The sequence below is a fragment of the Pelodiscus sinensis genome, chromosome 2, assembly GCF_052426305.1.
Source record: "Pelodiscus sinensis isolate ZL-2025 chromosome 2, ASM5242630v1, whole genome shotgun sequence".
Classification (NCBI taxonomy): Eukaryota; Metazoa; Chordata; order Testudines; family Trionychidae; genus Pelodiscus; species Pelodiscus sinensis.
The window spans coordinates 70,776,943-70,787,062 of NC_143053.1; positions in this window are offsets into that span (position 1 = coordinate 70,776,943).

Consider the following 10,120-nt stretch of genomic DNA (forward strand, 5'->3'; position numbering starts at 1 on the left):
AATCAGTGCTTCTTGCGGAAATACTATTCTGCTCCCATTCAGGCAAAAGTCCCTTTTGCGCAAAGCTTTTGTGCAAAAGGGCCAGTGTAGACAGCTCAGATTTGTTTTCCGCAAAAAAGCCCCAATTGCGAAAATGGCGATCGGGGTTTTTTTGCGGAAAAGCACGTCTAGATTGGCACGGACGCTTTTCCGCAAAAAGTGCTTTTGCAGAAAAGCGTCCGTGCCAATCTAGACACTCTGTTCCGAAAATGCTTTTAACGGAAAACATTTCTGTTAAAAGCATTTCCAGAAAATCATGCCAATCTAGACGCAGCCCAGTTGTTTTGGTAAGCATAGGTCAGGCATGTGCACACCCTGGGTGTGTCTAGACTACATGCCTCCTTCGACGGAGGCATGTAGATTAGCCAGATCGGAAGAGGGAAATGAAGCCGCGATTAAAATAATCGCGGCTTCATTTAAATTTAAATGGCTGCCCCGATCTGCCGATCAGCTGTTTGTCGGCAGATCGGGGCAGTCTGGACGCGACGCGCCGACAAAGAAGCCTTTCTTCATCGGCACAGGTAAACCTGGTTTCACGAGGCTTACCTGTGCCGATGAAGAAAGGCTTCTTTGTCGGCGCGTCGCGTCCAGACTGCCCCGATCTGCCGACAAACAGCTGATCGGCAGATCGGGGCAGCCATTTAAATTTAAATGAAGCCGCGATTATTTTAATCGCGGCTTCATTTCCCTCTTCCGATCTGGCTAATCTACATGCCTCCGTCGAAGGAGGCATGTAGTCTAGACACACCCCCTGTGACTGCTTCACCTCAGCTGGTGCTGGATAATCAGGGCCTCAACACTGAAGATGTGTACCTCTCTGAGCAAATTGTCATTAGTCCAATGATCCTCCTATTATATGTTGAGGATCTTCCAAAGAAAGTGTTCATGTTGGCATGCCAGGATTCTCCAGGTGTTTTATATAGGTCACCAGAGTCTCACAGCCATAGAGAAGAATTGGGATTATAAATGCTCTATAAACAACAAGTCTAGTGTGTGTTCTGATGTTGTGATTATTGAACACCTGACAAGACAGTTTGCCCACCTTGGCAGCCATCTCTCACAGAGAGCAGACATAGCTGTCAATACAGTAATTCCTCATTTAACATGTGCCCGCTTAACACATTTTCGCGATAGCACGATTTTTTTTTAGGGAACATTTTTTGAATTACATGACCATCCCTGGAATAACATGATTTCCCCAGCCAGCCTGTTGCCGGTGGCTGCACAGGGTTTCCCCTGCCTCCCTGCAAACTGGCGGAGGGTCTGCCGCTTGTTGCGCAATTCCGTGGCGACCCCCCCCCTCGCCAGACGCAGTGCGGGTCCTGGCGGACCCATCACAGGGGCATACTCCCAACCCAATCCCCCTCCCCTCTCTTCCCCTTCCCTTCCCCAGAACCAAACACCTACCCTCCCTGCTGTAACCCAGTCCCCTTTCTCCCCCAACCTTATGTCCGGGACCCAACAGACACCACCACTTGAAACGCAACCCCCCTTCCATTATTTTCAATGGGAAAATTCACCCCGCATAACACGTTTTCACTTAACATGATCATTTTCTGAAACATATCTATAGTGTTAAATGAGGAATTACTGTATTCAGCACACAATCCGTTGTGCCAGTTTTATCTGTGGCAAAGTATTCTACATTTTTCAATTCTTCTTTGTCAGTATAGATATTACATGCTGAGTTTGATGATTGACCAGGGCTGGCCGATGGAGAACTTTTGTTTTGCCAAAGTTTAGGAGTTATTGTTAGGCTTTAGTAAGCTTCAGAGAAGCCATTAAGTACTGCTTGGTAAATCCACTTTGAATGTGCAATAACAACACTATCATCTGCATACTAGAGTTTGGTTATTGATGTTACTATTACTTTAGTTCTGCCATTGAGATGAGACAGGTTGAAAAGGTTGCTGTCAATTCGATATTAGATGCCAGTGCCCTGTTGTAGATGGTCCTGGGTTTATATTTACATCGCTGCTAGGAAAATGGAGAAAAGATTGGGGGCAGATTCACAGCCTTGTTTTACAGCATGTCAGATGAGAAATGGCTCAGAGATAGAAACACTGCACAGAATTGAGCCAGGCATCTGGTTGTGGAGGAGTCTGAATGTGTTGATAAATTTTTGGGGGGAACCAAACTTTGACTTGATTTTCCATGGCGTCTCCGGGTTGACAGATTCAGAGGTTTTGGTCAGAACAATAAAGGCCATATTCAGCTTCTAATGTTTTCGATATATTTCCTGGATCTGCCTGGCTACAAAAATAAAGTTGGTGATGCCTTGTGACTGGGACTCCAGAAGTACTTCCTCTGCAAGAGGGAGCAGGCCATTGAGTGGAATTGTAGTAAGAATCTTCCCAGTGATGGAGAGGAGGGCAATACTCAATAGTAGCCACAGTATCCCTGCCTTTTTTAGAAATCCATGACCATGTTAGCATTACCTAAGTCAGCCAGGATTTCTTCAGCATGCCAGATTTTAAAGAGGACTTTGCAGACCTCCTCAGGTGTCGGTGGGTTGGTAAGAGGGATGTGTGCACATTGGGTGCTGAGGGATGGAGTCAATAGTGTCATCACTCTCAGTTATTGTTTCCTTATTTAAAAGCTTTTGGTAAGGTTCATTCCAGCACTCTATGATGAATTTGTTATCTTTTAGAAGGGTACTAGCATCTTCAGATCCTAGAGGTATGAGGCCACATGAGCTTGGTCTGTACAGGGTTTTTGTTTCACGCAAAAAATCAGCTCTGCATCACATGTCTGTATCACCTCATCTATCTCATCACCTGTAAATGGATGAGCTAAAGAGATACACAAATGCAGATTTAAAGTGACTCCAGTTAATAATCTGCGAGTAACCAGAATGTGATTGGGTTAATTAAAAATAAAAAACAACCAAAAAAAATCTCGGTATAGGGAAGAAAGAGTTAATTCATTCTCTGCTTCCCAAATGAATCCACATCTTAAGATGCTCGGAAGTCCTATCCAAAATAAAGTAGCTGTCTAACATTAGAGGATATTGAGACAGATATTGCAACCACATACAATATATTTAGGGTCCATGTTGTCTGTCTATAACCCTGGTCGAGAAAGAGGAAGGATGCAGATCTTCACCACAGAAAGGTGATGGCCTGAAATCCTTACAGGCATTCCTAGAGCCAACGTAGAGTGATAACTACCTTCTGTTACTCGCTGCTTTTGAATCCACTATTTTTGTGCTGTCAAGACCTTAAGTAAAAAGGTGTGGGTGGCAACAGTTGATCCCGCCATAAACTATGTTTCATTTTCTAAACTGAAACCATAAAGAATTTTCATCAGTTTTTTATGAACAGTGGCCTTTACTCGAATGGCAACTGAATTGACATTCAGTCTTAAAACATGCTAATTTAACTGTCAGTTTTCAGATTAAGATAAATGGTAGAGATCAGTGGCAACAATAAGTATATTAATATTATAAAATATGACAAATACTGTCTAGAATTAAGCTGTTTTACAGATGCCCATGATTTTGTACTGGGTGGCAAATTTTGGCCAAGGACACTAGGACAAAACCCTGCTCTTATTAAAATTTCCATTGAGTCTTTCATGCCTGCTTAGAAGACTTCCACTTTAAGAGTTTAATTAGAAAGATCGACACAGTAGTATAAATGTGTGACATTATTTGTGTTATGGTAGCATTCAGGATCTCCAATCTATGTAGGTTCTATAAGAACACAGAATTAATGGCAGTCCCTGCACCAGAGTTACAGTCTAATTAAATGTAACTCAAAAGTCTGAAGGTCTGATCTGACACTCCTAGGATTTGAAGCTGTAATTCCAAGTTGTCTAGTTTTTAAAACCTGATGTTGAAAGCACAAACCTGTCTTCTTCCAATACCACTGATGCAACATGTTGTATATAACAACAGATAAACAGAAAAAATAGCTCCCCCACCAAATACATTAAATAAAAAAGATAGAAAATGAACAAAAAGTTATGTAGACAAAGCAATTATCTAGAAAGCTCGGGTCACTCACCAACAAAAGTTGGTCCAATAGAAGATATTACCTATTCCATATTCATCTTGGTCTTTACTAAGTAAATTCAGTATGAAATATGAAGCAACCAATGCTTCACCTAGAAAAAATATTGATACAAAACCTAATGATAAAAGACTTTTTTTTAAAAGGTCATGAAAAGGTTTTTTGGGCAGGCATTTTGTTTTAATGGACTACAGATGAGTTGCCAGGTATGATTTATATTTAGTCTGCGTTGTATGATCAAAACTTTAGTTGAAGTGCTACGACTGCATAGATAAGCACTAGACCGGCAGAAACAAATCCAGTTAGTTGCAATTCAAATAGTAATTCTAGATTTCACGTCTGCTTAACTGTACAGCAGATTTGAACTGAAGTCGAGCTGGCATTAAATTAACTTGATTAAAAAATAATGGAACAATACCTCTGTATAGGAACCTATTTCATTGACTATTCTGCCATTACAATTATTCTTTCATTTCTCCGCTTTTATGAAACACTGACTCATTTGCAATTACAGAAATGTAATTTAAATGTTTTAAATCAGATAGATTCTCTCAAGCCATTGGTTCAACAGCCTCACTGAGCCATGGTCTACTCTAGAGCAGAAGCTGAAGTCAGTGTATCTTAAATCACCGTCCACATAGCAGGAGGTTGAAAGGGGCATACGCTTGTGTCAGCTTCCCTTACTCCTCATGAGGAATAAGAGCACTGGCACCGACAGGGGTGCCTTCTCAGTTCAAAATCGAGACCAGGAAGATTGACTTCAGCAGTGTCAATCTTCCACGTAGTATACACATGACCTGTGAGATCTGTGGTAGGTGTGAATTTGGTTAGAAATAGCACTGAAGACACAACGACTCAGTTTTTAACTGGAGTTCAAAAATCAAGGTAAAGCCTATAGGGGAGCTTAGGTGACTAGCCTGATTTAAGAAACTGCTTCCAATTTGACCCTGACTCTTCACTCCTCTCAGTGTAGATCAGTATTTCTTAAACTTTTTTAGACCAAGGAACACTAAACAATTTTTTTAATAAGGAACACCAAGCATTTTTTGTTGAGCCAAAAAAAAAATGGGTCAGGGGGAAAGTTATTGAGGAAATAAAAGATTGCTTGCCCCTTTAAGGGTAGCCATTTTGAACTCTGTTGTTCTCTGCGTCACACCTCCAACTGCCTCGCGACACACTGGTGTGCCTTGGACCACAGTTTAAGAAACAGTGGTGTAGATGTACCCATGTGAGTATGTAATTATTACACTTGGAAGGGGTTCTCATTGTTTTGGGGCCAGCATCTAAGGGCTCTGGAACGAGCTGCATAGGATCCTTTATGTTGTGAGGGCCAATAGGATAAAATGGGTTAAATGGTGTAAAAATAATTGCATATATTTAGATGCCACTTTAATGCATCTTTTTATAGTCATCATACTAACATCCCCTTAGCATACAGTTGAAGAGTCAAGATTTTTAAATCCTACCTTTAAGCAAAGCAGACAATTTAAGGCCCAAGTTTCAGTCTTTCCTCCATTTTTGTAGCTCTGTTTCAACATTACAACCAGCAGTTATTTCTGTCTGCTGCTTAAGTCACTTGACCATGTACATATGTGATTTTTTTACTTAGCTGTCCAAGTGTTCTAAACTATGGGTTAAATACAGAGATCAGAAACTGGAAAAACTGGTTTTTAGTTTTCATCAACAGTAGCAAAAAGGGCTAGTGTAGCGCTGATTTGTTTAGAATGCCTACATGCTTTAAAATGTGTTCAGTAATTAATGCCATAACCAAACACAGCATCCTCACTGTTATCTTTAAGCTCAACAATTAACTGTATAGCTGCTGCAGTTGTCAAACTCATCAGTGGAATATAAAGACTCCCATTGGATCAGGCTCTAAAATCTCTCATTTTTGTTCCGGGAATCTCAGATTCTGATTAATCTCTTGATCACTGTTCAAAGATTATCATCTGCATTGAACTCTATTGTAAAACAGATCAGATACTTTCTAGTGCAGTATTGATTCTAGTTGTTGCGAAGAACAAGCAGAGAAAGTTTTTGTAACCACTCACAATATTTCCAAATCTACCCATGCTGGGAGTGGAGCAGTAGAGTTAAGGCAGGCCTGCTCCTGCCCTGCTCCTGCACCACTCCTGAATGCAGCTGGTATGTACAGCAGTGGCTCTAAGATTGCATGTGCTGTTCCTTATCTACAGGCACTGAGCCCACAGCTTCTACTGGCCACAGGTTTCAGATATCCATCAATGGAAGCTGCAGGAGTAATGTTCACAGGCAAGGACAGCATGTGGAGAGACCCCCTTGCTCCGCCTTTTTCAGGGGCTGCAGGACCTCCAGGGGTACCATAGATGGTAGTAGATCCTGCTGTGAGGGCAAGGGACTGGACTCAGTGACCTCTCAAGGTCCCTTCCTGTTCTAGAGTTCTAGGATTATCACCACATCTCTCTCAGCTGCTCTGAACCCCTCCTTTTGCTCCCACACTGACTATAAATCTTCAGGCTGTCCTTGTGAAATCCACAGTTCATGCTGCACATGAGCAGACAAAGAATATCCCCTTGCACCTGACACAACCAGCCCAGGCACAGCCAGAGGGGAAGAATCTGATCTCAATTATTTAAGTGTAGAAATGGAGTAATTCTGTCCAAGTCATTTGAGTTATTCTGGATTTACACTTGTATATAGTAGCTGGGTCAGAATCCTACCCCTAGCCTCAGAATAGGTAGACAGCAAAATGTATTTTCTCCAGTATGTCAGAGACAAAAGGTGTATTAAAAAAATAAAGTTTGTTCCTCCAACTTTCTCCAATATTCTGACCAGATTTCCTCCCCTGTTGCTAATAGCTTTCTGTGATTATTGAGCTGCATATTTCAGATCGGCTACTGCAAAAGCAGTCTAAAATGGCAATATAACAGAACATATGAAATTGGATATCTGACAGAGCACTTCTATCACTCAAAGGCAAGGCAGAGCACTAGGCATTAACATGGTCAGAATTTTCAGTGGCCAGCTGCCAAACACAATCCAAGAAACATTTTCCAATGTTAATCCTGCTGCAAATATCTGAAGAGCAGTGAGACAGGTTTTCATTTCAGAGCTGAGAAAATGCTAGACCTTTCTGGGGAAGCCAATTAGTATATCCTTAATGGCCTTTTATAAAGGTCATATAAGGAAACAGGGAATAGTAACAGAAAAACAAGTTAACTAAATTAAAAATACTATTCTAACAAAATCCAGTGGTTTTCCCATGTTGTTGTTCTGAAGGTCTGAAAGAAACACTAATGAAATTAACGTCAACAGTGAGAGTGTGAATACCTTTCAGGAGGTAAGAAATTACATGTGCACTTGTGCTTTCTCATGTGCACTTTCTTTTTGCCATGCAAATTAATTATTCAGAAAGATTTTGCTAAAGCTTTGCATTAAGGATGTGAGGAAGACATAAGCAATACATTCATGTAACTTGTACAAAAAGAATCCATACATGGGAGCAGTAGCTAATAACTATTGAATCTCATAAAACCACCCATATAAAACTGTCAGTGTTAGTGAATAGTAGAGATGCCATAAGTGTGTGTTATATAAGTTACAATAGCTTATCTATCTAGGCTTCAGATTTGTTGAAGCCTTTCTTAGTTTAGTATCAAGGAGTCACAAAAATAGCTAGCTTTTATAGTTAATTTGCTTTGGGGGTTTGTGCATTCTCAGCAGTTTACTGACACAGTAACTCATTAAACAATGCAGAATCCATATTTATGGATACTGATGCTCTAAGACTTAACCAGAAGACAGAAGTGGCATGGCCCTTCTGGGAAAGCTACAACTAAGTCCCGATGTAAAATGTTATATGTGATAGTCTTTATAACAGCACATGTGAAGAAAATGATACATACATTTCAAACACCTTACACTAGCTCCGTTTGCAACTGCGTTTTCATAGAAAGTATTTTTTACTCTTTTTTTAACATTATCATCTGCAGAGAACTGTACAAAGGAGGAAACTCTTATATGATGACAGTAGATTTTCCCCTTTAAATTCACTCATAGTTAATACAGAATATGGTAGTATAAATACTCTTGTAAATTCTGTTAAACAGGCATTTGGATCTTGGGAGAGGAAGAGGGACTGCTGTTAAGAGTACAATGTTTCTTCCAAGTTCTAGTGGCTTATATAGTCTGTTAAATAGAACTTGTTTAGAGCTCTCTGATGACTCTTAATATTATTGCACAATGTTCCACAGTCTGTAGTACTGGAATGAACACTTCTAAAGTTAAATGCATTAAAACAATTTTATACCTACTTATCCAAGAATAATGTAGAATTGCTAAAATTCAGCTTTTGTAATTATCACAGGAATATATTTCACATACAAAAACGTAATATTTCTGCAGATTTCAAGGTCTAATGGGCGAAGTACAGAATCTCAACCCTTTTTTTGTTGTGAGAAAAACCCCGCAAATGAAGGCAACCACCGAGACCATTATTTCATGTAGAAGTCAGTCACATAACTCAATATTAACCCAAGGAAATCAGAGAATAGCATAGAGTTGATATGTGATCTCAGAAACTTTATCAAGGTTATGAATTTAGCTGCTCAAAACTACCATAGCTTAACCGCAGGCATAGGACTTGATCTTTCTCCTATTGAAGTGAATGGTACTTTTTCTCTGTCTTTTGTGGTGGCAACATCAGTTGGTAAATATCAATGCCAAAAGGGGATATGTCAAAGATCAAACAGCTATGCTTTAGCTATTAGTTTTCCTTCAGCCTTCCAATGTTCTATAACAATTCCTCCAAAAAGTAAGTCCTTAATTTCAGTTGCCAAATTGTCCTCTAAGATCAAACTTCAATAGGAAATGCAAGTTCAAGTTAGCATATTGCTATTAATTTCTCAGCTATTTGTTAACTGTTTCTAGGTAAGTGGTTATAAACATGTTTTTTAGATTAGATCAAGTTGTATCCTATACTACCAATATTTGGGGAAAGTATGCAAATTACTTCAAATCATCAGCATTTAGATATCCTGGCTATACTGTATTGCATCAAGTAGGCCTAAAGCTGAAGTAGCTGCTCCCAGTTGGCTCACTGTAGTGTAGGAAACTTTACCTGTAGTAAAAAGCAGCTTTAAAGTCAGACCTTAAGGCCAGAAGACACCAACATAATCATGTAGCTTGACCAGTTGTACATTGTGAGCCACAGAACCTCAGCTACCCACTCCTGTAATATTATCTGAGACTTCTAGCTGAGTTACTAAAGTCCTCAACATACAGATAATTCACCATTTACTTTAGTTTAAACTAACAATATTGTACTTGGACTTGAAAGCCTTTGACAGGAAAAGCGCTTAAGCAAAGCAGGCACGGAATAAGAGGGAAGTTCTTTTCATGGAACAGTAACTGCTTTAAAAAAAAAACCCCACAGGAAAACAACAGGTAGGAATAAATAGTTTTCAGAAGAAAAACAAAAGTAAATAGTGCCATCCCCCAGATATTTGTTCTTGGACCAGTACTGTTAAGAAATAGATAGTAAAATTGAAACTATAATCTTGTTTTATATTAGTCTATGGTATATCAACACCTAGAATATGGTGTGCAGTTCTTGTCTCCCCATCTCAAAAAAAGAAATGAAAGAGGTACAGAGAAAGCCAACAACGATTAAAGGGTATGGAGCAACTTCCATATCAGAAGAGATGGAGACAACTGGTAAAGAGACGACTTGGGAAGGTACGATAGAGGTTTACAAAATCATGGAGTGGAGTGGAGTGGAGTCATTGAATAAGGACATGTTATTTAATCCTTCACCTAGCTCAGACATCAGGTACAACCCAATGAAATCAATAGCCTGAAGTTTAAGTAGTATTTCTTCACACAATGCCTAATCAACTTGTAGAATACATTTTCAGAGAGAGAGAAAGCCAAAAAGCCTATAGCTGGGTTCAAAAAAGAAATAAGCTTATGGAGGACAGGTTCAATTGCTAGCCAAGATGGTTAGAAATGCAACCCCATACCCGGGGAGCTCCTAACCTCTGACAGCCAAAAGCTGGGACTGGACAATAGGGGATGATCACTTTGTAATT